The sequence below is a fragment of the Lycorma delicatula genome, chromosome 8 (genome assembly GCF_047948215.1).
Source record: "Lycorma delicatula isolate Av1 chromosome 8, ASM4794821v1, whole genome shotgun sequence".
NCBI lineage: Eukaryota > Metazoa > Arthropoda > Insecta > Hemiptera > Fulgoridae > Lycorma > Lycorma delicatula.
Window position 1 is genome coordinate 43,569,930 of NC_134462.1, and position 16,769 is coordinate 43,586,698.

Below are 16,769 nucleotides of genomic sequence, written 5' to 3' on the forward strand. Positions count from 1 at the left end.
TAGCTTTTAACAATCTGTACATCTAAGGTTTCAACATCCAGGAAAAATGAGAAATAGTATATTTCTGGAACCACTTATCATATCTTTCTTTTTTGAAATGGAAATTGATTTTTCTAAAACGGTATTGTGACAGGGTGCACTGTCAAAGATTACCACAGAATTATCAGGAAGATTTGGAATTAACATCTCTTCTGTTCATTTTAAGTAATTTTCTGCTACCATTTGACCTCTGTAATCGTCACTTTTTAAACTTGCTTGCCAAGTTAGTAAGGCATTTGGTATAAAATCCATTTCTCTTCCAACGCGCACTATAAGTCTGTGCATTTTGAAATAGGAACTTTCAGCCTATCACCTGAAGCACTGCACCATGATTTATTTGTAAGAAAACATATATGATTCGTCGAGGTACATTATCGGCCTATTTTTGGTTCTAATTTACTTTTTACAGCAGTCAGATATTGAATAAACTTAAACCTTATGTCATGTCGCTCAGTGAGAACCTTCTTGGTACTTTCAGTTTTTCTCCAACTAAGCTCCAATTCTTTTATTATTTTTCTCAAACTAGTCTCTTTTCCTCAATAATCAATGGCATCTTTAGTGCAAACATTATCTTTTTCACTGTCGGCAGTTGTTAATGAATTTCGTCAAATTCATTTATAGTCCGTCTCAACACAAATTTGTCAGTCATCAAGTCCCATTGTAGGCATTTCGCGGGGTTTGTTTTTCTTTTAAGGTGAGGTAATTAAATTTTCAGCTAATTTTTCTAACAACTGCTTTTTTTTCTCATTGCTTGGACTAGGGATCGTGATACCCCACATGCAGCTGCTGCTCTTTCTTCAAATTTTTTAATGTATAATAGGTGTTTATTCTTTTTCAGACATTGGAAATCGAGCATCTTCTTCTTTCATAAAACAACACCATTATTACACAAACTATTTTTCCCAATTTATCCCTTTGTCAACATTGGGGTGTGCGGCATGGCATTATCACGGAGAAAGATGACATCTCTGATGAGCATACCTTGTCTTTTGTTTTGGTAGGTGGCTTTTGTTGACTGTAACAGCTCATAATAGTAAGCTGCATTCACCATTCATTGACTGGAGAAAATCAATGAATAAAACTCCCTTTGGGTAAAAAAGAATCATTGCAAGAACCTTTCCAACTGACAAATGGCTTTTAGTCTTCACTGGGCAGCCTTCATCCTTCCTTCGCCACTCCTTACTCACCATTTTTGACTACGGAGTGCAATGATGAAGCCACATCTCATCACATGTGATGATGTGCCTCAAAAAATTGCCCCTTTCTTGCCAAAATCGATTCAGAAGTCTCTCACAGATCTCCAACCTGACCTGTTTTTGATTTTCCATTAACAACCTCAGAACCCATCAACACTAATTTTTCTAAGGGAAAGATGTTCAGTGATAATGGATTGAACACTAACATAGTTGATACCCATTCCTGACAGAATTTCTTCAATAGTGATTCAGCAATCACCTTTGATAAGCTCTCAAAGGGCACAGATGTTGTCAGCTGTGAAACTTGAACTTGGGTGTCAATCATGACTCATTTTCTACACTTTCCGGTCTGCCCTTAAACTGCTGGCCCACACATACACTCAGTTCTGGGACAGTGTAGTGTCCCCCAACTATACCTTTAAACAAGTTTTAACGCTTTCATTAGTTAAAAACTTTATGATTATACGTTGTGCAACAGGCGACGGAACCTCCTGCTAACTCAAGGCTATACTGACAACAGAACAGAGCAAAGGAACTAACCAAGCTAGTTCCTCCTCTCTAACACACCAAACATTAACCCTCCACACTGCCATCCAGCTTGGAACTGCTTGTTGCGTAGAATAACAAAATTACTGTTTAAATTTGATTCACCCTTGTATCATACAATAATATAAAATAATAAGTTTTTTTTACAACAAAGCAATTTGCTTCAGCACATGAAAACTAAACTGAATGTTTTCAGAATAACAGGCACCGCACTAGCTATCATAGTTAAAGATTAATTGTGGCAGCTACACATTGTTAGAACCCATAAGAAAATACCAGTTTTAATAGATAAGAAATTTAAAACTGTCAATCACACTATATAGGCTGAGGCACAACAATCTGCAACATTCTCAGAGTTAATGTTTAGTTTCACCAAATAGAAAAAGACGTAAAGTAATATTAAATGTCATTATCAATGTAGTTTATAAACATTTTTTAAAGCTAAGATAATTATTAGGAATTTAATTACACTTACTTTTTTTCTTTTATTCCATATTTCTAAAACTACAGTGGGAGGTTTTCTTTTAAAGTAAATTATATTTCCATAAAGATGTACATCCCTTATTGTTAAAGTCTCAGACCACACTGGGTACAATGAGTTTTTAAAAATCTGTAATGCATAAATAATCATCAATTAAAAATTACATTTTTTCATCTTTTCAATTCAGATTGATATTTTTATTAAGCAAATTGCCAAATAAGACTGAAATTTACATGTGGGAATATGTAAATAAATGTATATAGTGCAGTAAGAATGCCAGCCCCAAACTGGGTTCAAATCAGAACCTTCAAGGTTTTATTATTTTTAAAAACTTTAAAGGAAAATCCATTTAATTTACAATAGTTTATATTCAGAATATATTATTTACAAATAAATTAAGTTGCAGGTGCATATGCTACTTACTTGGGTAATTCCACTTTTATTTTCAACAATTACTTTCACATAACTATTATAAAAACCTTCATTTGAAAAATATGGTTCAAAATAACCCTGATATATATAAGCATAACATATGCAATCCTAAAAAAAAGAATAAGTTAAAAACATTCAATATAAAATATATGTCCAAGATATAAAAATGAACACATTCAATTATAACAAAGATCAGAATTGCAAATTCTGAAGACAACTTTTTAAGAAAAGATAGTTAATAAAATTTTAAATATTAAAAGTAATTAATATTTTAATAAAAAATATTTAGATATTTTTATATTAATAAAAAATCCCAGTTTTTTGACTACTCTGAATGGTTGTGCAATAAAGTTTGGCAAATAATTTGCAAAGAAAATTTTTACACTCTTCCACTTTCATAAGATTCAACAATTATTACATGGAGATTGTGGATTTATGTTAATGTACGTCATTGGGTTCATTATAACCATTTTTAAGCTAAGATAATATTAGAAATTTAATTACACTTACGGTTTTTTCTTTTATTACACATTTCTAACACTACGTTGAAGGTTTTCTTTTAAAGTAAATTACATCACCATAAAGATGAACAACCCTTATTGTTCAAGAAATGGAGATAATAAATCAATATGAACTCCATCATCAATGGAGTTCAAAAATCCTTATACAGGTTTAGTTTCCAAAATAAATTTTATGTAAGTGTTTTTTATATGTATAATTATTGGTGAAAAAATTATTGGACCATTCATTTTTTTATTAACGCCGTACAAAAAATGTGTTTATAGATTTTTCTGTTATTTAACTTACTGCATCTTTTAGATTTAACTTCTCTGGTTTCAAGATACCAACAATTTTCCAACATGCTGGAATATCTCCACACTTTTTTTAAAAGCTGGTAATTAAGCAATTACTTAAATATAAACAAATATCTGGATGGATAAGGCAAACCAATTAACAAACTTTTAAGGTGACCTGACACCAAAGTCGATGTAGGACACTGGACTGTTATTTGTGGAGTTATTACACAACTCTACTATATGAACAAAATGTTACAGATAAGAGTTGGTGATGAGAACTTACAATCCCACTAAAGTTTTATGGAACAACTCTTATACAATATCCCACCCTAAGAAATTCTAAATCAAGCAGTTGTGCAGTGATGATGTAGGACATTTTGAACAATATATAATTGAAATGTTTAAACTTTAATTAGTTGATTTTGTTACTTCAAATTTTTGCAATATCAAAATACTTTTCATTTTATTTAAAATTATAAAATTTTTCTACCAAGTTTGGTCTATGTTGTTTTAAAATATAGTTGAATTTCTCAAAATTTTTATTTACTAACAATTGACTATTCTTAAACCAATATTTTGTTCTCAAAACTTAGTTTCAAAGTTTTATTTGTTTATTGGCAATATAACAAAATAAACTGGGCTTCCAAAATTTTTTCGGAAAACTGCTTTAAATATAGTACTGGAATCCATTTTTTGGGGTCTAAAACAAATAAAAGAACATCAAATTTGACTCATAATTTGTATTCCAGTATAATTTTAACACAGCCTTTCCTCTTAGCACTGAAGCAATCAGGGCTAAATTTTTCACTAGCTGTAATTTGAAAGCAAAGTGTGGACCTAGCTGTAATTTGAAAGCAAAGTGTGGACCTACGTTTATATGAACTTCTTTCTTTATTTTCACTTGTATAACATATAATAAAATTATTTCAGTTTTTCATTAAATATTATATTTGTTTACATTATGCAATCTACAATGGTTTTATTGAATGAAATACTACATTTTTAGCAGCTAAAGGAAATTTTTACAAAATGATTACAAAAAAAATGTTTTTTTTTCAGCTGAAAGCACTTTATATTTGCCATTTAAAAAAATATTGTTGGTGGATTTTATGGTAATGCAATATATTTATTGCTAAAAAAACTAATAAAATGTTTAAAGAACTGCTACATAAAGGAATAAAACACACATTTACAAGACTTAAATAAACAAACCAAGGTAAGTTCTTGATCAAGCAAAACTGTTTTTAGATTTTTAAACTGACCTTTTCAAGAAAATCCTATTTTGGTTGTTCGAACACTGCAAAGCATAAAAAATACGAGGTTACAATACAAAAATATATAACTACAGAAGAGGCCTAACTAGAAGCAGAGAACATTAAAGGTAGTTTTTTATACTATAACTATTCCATACCCAATTCATAAAATAAGTTTTATAGTGAAAATTTGAAAATGATTACAAATAGAGCAAGATATAAATGGAAGAGTAAGAAGTTACTCAATTTTTTTGCTTTAAGTACTGTGTTAAATATATTTATTTCGGTGTTTGTGGGCGAAAAACACCTGGGCGTTATCATCGCAGGGTAGCTATTAGTAAAAGGGTAAAATAACTCCGAAATAATAAACTATACAAGGCGTAAACGTAATACCAATCATATAATAAAAATTCACTAAAACAAGCTAAGAAGGCAAAATACTCAAAACTAATACCACACAAAGTTGATAAAATATAAAAGTTAAAATAATAGATTAAAGAAAGTATATAAAACTTACCTAACTCCGATGGGTGTTAAATATAATTTGACTGTATGTACTGAGGCTGTCCTCAACAATCACCTATGTTTTACTATGTTTAATGATAATAGATGATTACAGACATCAAATAATGAACCGAAAATATGGCTAACTAAGATCATTAAATGCCAGAAACTATGTAAAAAGTACCACTTTAATTCAATTAACTTTTAAGCATTTAACTCATGATTTATTAATGAAAGTCAAAACTTGAATATCTAATTATAGACAATATGAATAATTATGTTATACATAATTTTTTAGGAAAGGTTGTTCTGAAATGGAGCAAAATCTACGGACCATCAATAATATTCAGTGTAACCATTGTAGAATAGCAATCTCAAAAAAGTATATAAATAACCATTATGAAATTACAGTACTTACGATTAAATTGTTGTAAACGATATAAAGTGGTACACCAAATGTTAACATTTTTTGTTTATCCTCTTTAGTCATATGTTTTTTCACTGGATGAAACTGAATTTCTCTAATCTGACTCTTTTCAAAAGGTTCATATCCAGAAGGAATCATATTTAAGCATGATTTGAAGTGTCTTTTTAGTCCTAACCACAAAAATATATCTAGTTTTGCTTTCAGTTCTGATTTAAATTTACTTTTATCAGGATGCTGTAAAGTGAATTAAGCAAAGAAATTAAAAAACATTATATTTTTTTAGGAGAAATTTGTTCACTATATTAATTTACACTCTTTAACCAACCTTTAATATTTAACGCAACCTGAATTCACATAAAAATAAATTTATACTTTTATAATACTATTATAAAAACTAACTAACCATTGTATACGACTGGGACAGTGAATTCCACTTAAGGCCAACCACCAGTCGGTTGGTAGTATCCCAACATAATTAAACATCTTAGAAAGAATATGGACTCATTTTTATTATTTCCACTGATACATTCTTTCCTAATCACAAAAAGCTTTCTAAAGTATTGAAATTCATTGGTTTTTTATTTTTTATTTTATTGCAGTGATAAATCTGTCATAAGTTAGAATTTTTTTTGTGACCTCAATATTCTCTATTAGTATTTCATATACAAGTAACACAAACAAAATGCAGATATATGAAATTACACACTAAAATATTGCTTTTTTACAAAATTGTTTATAATGTTTCTGTTCTGTAATAATACTTATCAAATCCTTAATACATTCAAGCATAATATAAACAATATAAAAAGAAATGAGACCCCCAGAAGTGTGGTATTAGAGAAGGATGTTGAAAATTACACGGTTTGTTAAAGTATGAAATTAGGAGGTTTAAAGATGAAGAGGAAACAAATTTTTGGTAGAATCTAGTAAAAAGGCAAACTAGATTGTTTGGCCATATATTAAGATTAAAGTTAGTTTATTTGGTAACAGAGGGACATGTAGAATGTAAAAATTATTGACTAATATTGGAATATAAAAAACAGATAACTGGGAATGATATATTACATTCATATTAAAGTATTAGCATAACATAGAAAGAAATGGGAAGCAGCATCAGATTGTTCAAAGTAACTAATGAGTATAAAAAAAATAGTAATAAAAAAGCCAGTGAACAAATTGGCAACCAAGGACTTCACTCTTATCATTTTATCACTTAGGAAATAATAGGCTTAAATAATTTTATGGATTCACGACACATAGTATTCTCATTATGGGATCCTGTTGCTTGTTGATTTCCTTACAGAGAATGTTAATCATTGTTTATAAGCAAAAGCAGTAGTTTTTTTTTTAACAGGACTACAGATTCTTTAGAGAATTAAGATGCTTTATGGTGACTAACCTAAAATATTAAAACGTATGCTGAAAGATTAGGTGATCTGACTGAGCACATGATGTTCCCTTATTAGAAATAATGTGACTAGGAGAAAATTCTGCAAACCTATCTTGGAATTTGTATGATGTGGATCATGTCATCTTAAAAAACATTATTCCTTATTTGCACCACACAACTGAACAGTCAGGCAGTTTCTCATTTAGTTTGGTAGCTTTTGTGGGAAACAAATAAAAGTTTTGGTTATTAACATTCATGATAAATGAAAAGTGCTTCATCATACACATAGTTTTTATAAATTCTTAGTATTCATTAAAAATATCTGGTAAATATTTGCAAAGTTTATAGTCTAGTTCATGTAGTACTTTGAATTTTGTAGGGATAGATGTGGTGTAAGTCTATGTAAAATCTGCAATAGCTACTTTCAGACAACCTAAGTGATATAATCTGGTATGATCTAATTGAGTTCAATAGCTTCTATATATAGTATGCAGGGTCTGCTGAAAAAAAATTGAACCTTTTTAATTATGTGCCAATGGAAATATTTCATGACGTGCGGTTGGCAGCATTGTGTTCCACATAACGCCTCTGTAACCACATGTTCTTGGATTGTTGATATCTTGTTTAGTTTTCACGTTATTGTTATTTGAGTGCAACATGTTCAAGTGTTAATAGCAATTTTTGTATCCCAAAAAACCGTGGCCATCACCTTGCTGGCCGATTTTACTGTCTTCGCCTTCTTTGGAGCTCGTTCGCCTTCAAAAACACACTTTGACTGTTCCTTTGTCTCTGCAGTGTAGTAGTGTATCCATGCTTCGTCCACAGTTATGTATCGACACAGAAACTCATCAGGATTGTGACCGAAAAGCGCCAAAACAGCCTCAGAGTCGACCATATGATTGCGTTTATTCTCCACTGAGAGCAAACGCAGAACCCATCTTGCCAAAATTTTTTTTCACACCCAATTTTTCATGCAAAATTGAAAACACTGTACCTTGCGATATGCCTGTGGCCTCAACTGTTTCGCCCACTTTGATTCGTCAATCAGTCATCAAAAGTTGAGTCATATCGTGAATTTTGTCAATCATTTCGGGGATGGTCACTTCCACTGGATATCCTGAACAATGTTCCCCTTTTGCGGATGTATGGCCACTTTTAAACTCATTTACCCAATTGTAAACAGTTGCAAACACAGGAGTAGATGTGTCATGAACTTCATCCAAGTCAGCTTTGATCTCTTTCAGTGTTAGGCCTTTTAAATATTTAATCACCACTCAAAACTCACTTTTTTCCATTTTCCTAAATAAACAATAGCTCGTTGCTTCAATCAACTATGCCAATGAAACCAAGTGCTGGATACAGCTGAAACTTTAACTGCACTCTAGCAACAAATGACATTTCTAAAACCAAACCATTTTCGATACTACGAGCACAATCTCTTGGATTTTCTAAGGACTTATTGAATGACCCTCATATATAGATTTCAGAGTAATTTTCTGAAATTTCAAACTCAAATTTCTTCACTCATCTTGCAGGGATATTTTTCATGGTAATATATAGATTAGTTTTAGTAAAAGATTTCAAAAAATAAATATTAAAAAAAATAGAATTTGAAGCAACTTTATGTAAAATATTTTCTATAATTTTTATGAGGTTGCCTTCTGCATAATAAATAAGATTAGGTATACAAAGGGATATTTCTTCCTGTAAATAAAAAAATAAAACCATTAAAATTTATTAATTTATTTCCAAAAACAATTTATTAATATCTTTGGGCCACAGTAAACTAGGGATAAGGAGTCCTGCTCCATCCATGATTTTTTAAAATAATAATTTAGAATTTGAGTATATTTAATAAACGTATTGATAATAGATACAGATAAATATGAATCTGCATTCATTATTAAAAAAAAATTACAATACAGTAATATATACGTTTATATTTCTGACAGAATACAACTTAACTTACCTTAAGTAAAACTGTTTGGATTACTCCACATTGGAAACCTCTATATTTTTCTTCATTAGCATAAATAATTTCCTCTGGAGATATAAAACCTGTGTATATAATTTTATCCTTACTACATATACTTAATACAGTTCCAGGTAGTGAATCCTGAGGCTAAATGTAAAAACAAAACAAACATATTTTGATAAGTACTTCATTTAGATCAATATTATAAATAGGAGATTATATGGATCACATGGGATTGGATAAAGGAACAGTCCCAACAATTTACTAGAAGGATCAAGAACCAAATACATAAAGATAATGAATAAAATGAATGGCATAAGCTATTTAAACATATTCATTTAAAATTTATGAGCAGATATTAAACAAAGATGTAGGAAATTCAGTTTTATTGAATCAGTACTTTTAAAAACTTCCATTTACAATAAAAGGTAAAAGGTAAAAATTAAACAAAGACAAAGGTCTTTGTTTAATTTTGTATAACTCTATCAAAAAGTTTTTCAAGTAGTTAAATTATAAATAGCAATGGAAACATTATAAGATTTTTTCTCACAGCCTGAAAGACTGACCTGCATTAAACAAAAAACAGTACTGCGTGATGAAGTAATTTATTGTTTTATTTTTTTTTTTTGTTAATAAATCACTACTTTTTCCAAAGTTAGCTACATTAAAAAAACAAATGCATAGAAATACTAAAATTAATTTACTAAATATCAGTCCACTTGATTCATAGTTACAGAAAATATACACACTGCTAGGAGAAAACTATGTTTTTCATGAATCATATTTTAACTATTACTTTAAGTGTATAATGATTAACATGAAAATTAAGCAAACTAATGAATTTTTAATTATAGAATGAACCAAATTTTGAAAATCTGATAAATGCTGGATTAGGAATTTTTAACAATCTTATCAGCATAAACAGAACCTTAAAGTATTCATTAATCATTTAATTTTTAAAGATCTAAAAAGACTCATATAGAGTATATCACGAAGTTCTCCCAGGACTTTCATAACCTATTCTACTCATGAAAATAATGGGAAAAGTATATATAAAAATGTACTAAAAATCAACATTTGCCAAGTTACAGCTAATGAGAAATTTTGCTCAGATTTCAGCTACCCTAATGAAACGAGGTAGTACTGAAATTTTTAGGACCACTAAGGAGCAGAATTAGTAATTTCTTATGATTTTTGACCTGAAAAATTGAATTAAGTAAATCCCACAACCATACCTTTAGTAGTTTTGAGAAATCTGGGGTGAAAGACAATAAATTGGGGTAAAAAACCCCTTTTTTATGTTTGACTTACAATAAATTTGTTAAATGGCTAGCTAATAAACACATAAAATATTTAAACAAAACTACTAAAGAATTTAATTTTGAACAAAATTGTGTGGTAAGTTCAATAAAATAAAGAAAAGTTAGAAAAATTTTAATTTTATTTAGAAACATTATACTAAACCAAAGTTTGTTATACGTACTAGTTTATAATAAATGTTCAAAACTGTGCTGCCATTTTTAACAAATTTCTTGGCACGCTTCTGTAAAGCTTTTGTTGCTTTTTTTAGTTCTTCAGGGCTGTCCGTAAGTTGCTCAGCCACATCCATAATGCAAATAAGTAATTCCTCACGAGAATGTATTTTTGTTTTGCATGATATTTTTCTCGCCGGTAAAAAAAAAAACTATAGAGTTGTCGATTTGTATTCCACCAGTTGCATAACTCCAAGCGAAGCGGAATGTATCTTGGGTGTATATGTTGAATTGGCTGTTTATGATAAGAATTAAACTTGTTTTGTTTAAGTTTCCTCTAATTCATCAAATGCAAAACTCCTATCCGCTTAGAAAGATATCATGTACTAATGACTGAACTCCATCGATAGTAATTTTATTAATAACAGCGTCGTGTTCGACAGATCGTTCATAGCTGGTACGAGTACTAGGTAATGAACACCAATTTTCTGAACATTGTAAAAAGTCATGCTAATTGTTTTGGGATCTGGAATCCTACAATTTGAAAAACATATTTCATATTCTACTGCAACAGCTGTAGCATTACCATTATACACACAAAAAATGAATACCACATCAGCACATTACTCCGTTATAAATAAGTACGAGCAATACTTCATTGGGAAACCAGTGACATTCAAACTAAAATTCACAAAAAATCTTCGCTAAGGCGCGCACAGTTCACAGTACCCAACATACTTTATGTACCTTACAGAATACTTTAAATACTAATATAATATTACATATCATTGATCAGCTGTTGTTATTTTATTGTCAACTTTGAAATAATAATCTTTCAAATAGCTTATTGTATTTCAGTCATTAACAAAAAAAATTATTATCTACGTAATTTTTATTTATTATTTTACAATTGTGTAATTTCCAGTTTTTTTTTTCTTTTTTAACTATTTAACAACAATTTTTTGCAGTAAATTGTTTTCACAAATTTTTCACATCATCAAAAAAGAATTTGTCTTTGTTAACATTTCTGAAAAATGTAGTAATGTACTGTTTCTAAATAAAATTCAAATACTTCTAACTCTTCTTTATTTTATTCAACTTTTACATTATTTTCTTCAGACTTTAATTCTCTACAAGTTTTGTTAAAATTTTTATGTGTTTATACGAAGCCATTTTTATGTATAGCCATTTAACAAAGTTATTTATTATATGTCAAACATAAAGATAGGGTTCTTTACGCCAATTTATTGGTTTTCACCAAAATTTCTCAAAAACAATTGAAGGTAATTTACTAATAGAGTTCTGAGACCCATTTTATTTGCTCAATTTTTCAAGTCAAAAACATAGGAAACCACTGATTCTTCTCCTTAATTAACATCCTAAAAATTTCAGTACGACCTCATTTCACCAGCTTAGCTGAAACTTGAGCAAAACCTTTCACTAGCCATAACTTGCAAACGAAGTATTTTAGGGAATATGTTTATATGAACATTTTCCATTATTTTCAGAAGTAGAATAGGTTAAGAGAACTTTGTGATACACGCTGTATATGAATATCCAAAAAAATTACTAAGAAATAGTAAACCTGCACTATATATAATAAACCTGTAAGTCCTGCAGGTACAATTTCTTCCACTCAAAAAAAAAATTTCTGCAATATAAATAAAACTGTTTTTAACAAAATGATACTGATATCAAAAATGGTAAGACACTACACATTTCTATTTTCAAAATTTGTTATTAATTTAGAATTTTGTTTAATAAAAAATACAGGTTAAATATATGTAATATACAATAACAGATAATAAACAATGTTTAAGGCGTTTCATATAATAAGCAAAAAATAGAAAAATCTGTTACAAAACTCTTACTGGCCCAATGTCATTTACTAAACAACGAATAATCATAAGAATTGTATTATTTCTTTAAATGGGATATGTAATACATATAAATGAAATTGAGCCGGTAAGAGTTTTGTAATAATTTTTTATATTTTTTTATTTTAAATAGAATGCTTAAACATTTTTTACTATCTATTGTCTATTACATATATTTAACATGTATTTTTTTAAAAATAAAATTCTAAATTAATAACAGATTTTGATAATAGAAATAAAGTATCTTAACTTTTTGATATCAGTATCATTTTGCTAAAAACAGTTTTATTATTACAGAAATTTTTGTTTTTTGAGCAGAAGAAATGATATTCTTACCGTACGATTGACAATTCATTGTAATATTTTATGGGTATCATGCGTTTTAATATTCTTTTATTTTTTTTTTTTTATGAATGATTGTTACTTTATGGATTTACTATTAAAATTTATTGCCTTTCTAGAATAAATAAATACACATTTTTTGAATTTCTTGGTCAATTTTCTTTGTTGATAATCATATCATTCACTTCATACCATATTTAACATTTTTTATTAAAACTAGTATAATGACCTTCACGAATTGAAGGTCCATGATGTAACATTACACTTATTACTTTATAAGTGTAACCCTCAATTTTTATTGTATCTGCGAACACAGTTTTTATATTATTATTAAATGAACTTTTTTTTATTTCTCCATCAATTAGTTCAAATTGTTCTAATTGTTGAATAAAAATTTTACCAACCAAATTTATTTCTGTATTATGTAACAAATCTTTGTTACTTATTTTTTTTTTAATGAAGTGATGAGAATTAAAAAAATTGTTTCTTTCATCTTCAGTAATTTCACTTACTGAAAAGCATTACATAAGAGCATTTACTATTAAAGCAAGCTGAAGTAAATTTTCTTTAAAATTTTATTAATTAGTTCAAGTACATTATCATGTTTTTGTACACTACCTAGTACAATCAAGTACTGCTACCTAGTGTCGCGATTTGAACCACATCACATTTGCAACACTTTCCTACTGTTCGTGTTTTTTGTGTTTTATTAGCAGCTGTAATCTTTTATAAACTAATACTTCTATTTTTTTTTTTAATAAAGAGATGGGAATTAAAAATATCCCTAAAATGTTATGTAAATGAAAGTACCAAAGATGTTTCTTCTTCGGTACTTTCATTTACATAACAGTATTTACTATTAAAACAAGCAGTAGTATATTTTCTTTTAAATTTTATTATTTCAAGTAATTTTCAAGTTTTTGTACTACTTAGTACTATCAAGTACTGCTGCCTAGTAGCGCGATTTGTAAACCTACCTTTTTGAGGAAAAAGTGACATATTCGAATCCTGCAGTTTATCAAATGGAAGACAAAAGTTGTCTAAAAAATTTGAGATTTTTTTTCCAAGTATTCTTTATTAAAAATCTAACTGAACTGAGATATAATGTTTTCATGCTTATTTTTTAGCCTTTTACCAATTTTCATTTCAGTTTTTGGTTAGGTCATGTTTAAAACTGTGAACATAGTTTGTAAAGTTCGCCGTACCATCCAGTTCTGCGAACTCTTAACAGTGAAGTTCTAACAAACTTTGTGATTAATTGCAGACATGATACAAATGAGAATTTTTATTACTTATTCATAATTATCTAGTTACAATAACAATAACTAACTAATAACAATAGTGTAGTTATCACTATTATATGTTATTGTGTAGTTATACTATTATGTAGTTGTGTATTGTCTATACAATAACTATTGTGTAGTTATTGTTGTAACAACAATAACTACACAAATTGAACATTTCTTACATTGTAAAAAACTCGAACAATTATTAAAAACATTAATTTTTTTTAATTTATGCTATATCCTAACAAAGACTCACAAAAAGTGCACATAGTTTGTTTACTTTCTGAAACCAAACTGATTTCCCTTATTTTCCTTTTTTTTTATTTAATCCTTTTTATAATAATGTAATTATAGCTATAATTACATAGGATATTGCTTTTTGTTATTGTATAATTCTTAAATTTTATATTTCTCAAGAAGACACTATTTTTTTGATAAAAAAACAATATAAATTTTAAAAACATAATAAATTGGCATCAGATACATACATGCATCATAACAGAAGCAGTTTAGGATGCATACATTATATTTTTAAAACTTTGTGATCTATAAAAGTCATCATACATAATATGTAACACATGCCTACAATAAGAAGTCAATAAGAACACATGCATTTACAAGCAATCCAGCAATTCCTTTAGCAATCACAAGGTTTTAAAAATTTACCAACTAATTTCTCCAACATGAAAAAAGTATCAATAAGAAATTTTTACTTACATCTTTTATAAATTTTTTTATTACAGTTAATACATTTTTTGAGAAACTATACATTTCATTAAATGTTTGCCTTCCTTTTAGTATACGATCAGTATTACGTACTATTTCATCCTTAAAAATTCACCCAAAAAAATATAATTAATAACAATTAAAGCAAAATAAATAAACATTTATATTAAAAAAAAAACAAAACACAAACTGGTAAAAATAGGTTTTAATACAAATACTACCATTACAACCCCCACTTATAGGGTGAAAACTGAGAAGTGTATTCACCACGTACTTAACTTGTATCAGTAAAATTTTATGCAGGCAGATTTGTTTACTTAATTTTGTAGACGATTTTTCTTCAAAATTAGCTTTGGTTATTTTGAATATTAATAAATTAAAAATATTATCTTTTTAAAGCTATTTTCTTGAATTATTTCTTTTAATAAAAAAACTACACAAATACTACTTTAAAACTGCTATAAAACTAATTTACATAAATGTTGTATATGCCAATTAATATTAAGAATTTTAAAATACAAAAACCTAAAAGTATATAAACAACCTAAACCTACGTATGCCGAAAGGTAAAAACTATTTTTAGAATAAAATTGAAAACGTTATAAGTGAAATTAAAAATGTTTAACATTTTAGAGTTTATTTTTGTAGTTACTTACAATTTCAGAATATTTGAATACATAAAAAATAAATTATATAATAAGAAATTTTTATTATATTATGAGCAGGATTATTATAGTATGTTAGCACCCTGAGAGCTAACATCTATTATTTTTACTTTCTGGTGGGATTACTTTCTTCCAAGTTTTTACTGCATGTTTACAATTATTATAAATATAAAAACTCCTATTGTATGTATCTAATAAATAACCAGAAAATTTCAGATAATATCTTTAATGTGTTCCTAAGTAATATGTAGTTCGTATGAGTCAATGTCATCTTTGTTAATAGCTAGTAAAAACTGAATTATTACCTTAAATATTATCAAATTAGAATAATATAAATATAATCTTTCTTTTAACGTCTGATCACATATTTTTACAAACAAAAAGGAAAAAATGCACTTTATTAGACGCAAAACAAGCAACTACATATATCAAACTAAGATTAGTTTTAAAAATTAACACCAATTACATTAACATTTTCAAAATATTGTGTCACATGTATATCACAAAAGTATGTTTAACCAAAATTAAAATAACAAAATCTGCTGTAACATTTAAGATGTGCTTCAGAACTTTTAGAAATAGAAGTAAAGAAATAGAAAAAAATAATAGAAATAAGCAAGCAATGATGCAGTATTGTGCATCAAAACTGTAAAAAACCCACATTTGCAGCTTCCAAGATTAACTAACTAAAAAAACTTTTAGAATGACTAACAAGCTGTTATTTATTTTTACATGATGTACCACTTAGTTCTCATTACATTATTCATATAAATATTATGCAATATACTATTGATATACAAAAAATTCAATATTTGTCTATGTAAAGAAAATTATATTAAAAACATAATAAATTACTGTAGCTGTTGCATATTCTATCACAGAGTTTAATGTGGGCTATGGTGGGTGTATATACTTGAAGTCAATGCAATTGTTTTTAACTGTTGCTAAAAAAAAAAGTTATATTTTTTTTTAATAAAAATTAATTCAGAATTTTTTCATGCTATAAATTTATACATTTTATTAATGAACTACAAACTTGTCCTTTATTAAAACGATATTTTATTTCAATAAAATCTAATAACATGAAAACTATAACAGTTTATATGACATTGTTAATAGTACTTATATGTCTGTTAAAATTCCTTCAAATTGACTTCTGTATAGATGTGATCATCTTTTGCCATGCTTTTTGCAAACCTGACTAATATCTGACCATTGCACTTACAAGTATATGTTTAAATGCTCTCTATGATAGTGTTACATGGCAATCTCTTGGAATATGATTCTATAGCCAAAAATATGAAAAAAAGTTCATATTAACATAGGACAGGAAACGGTTTAATAAGAATTTTGACTTAACA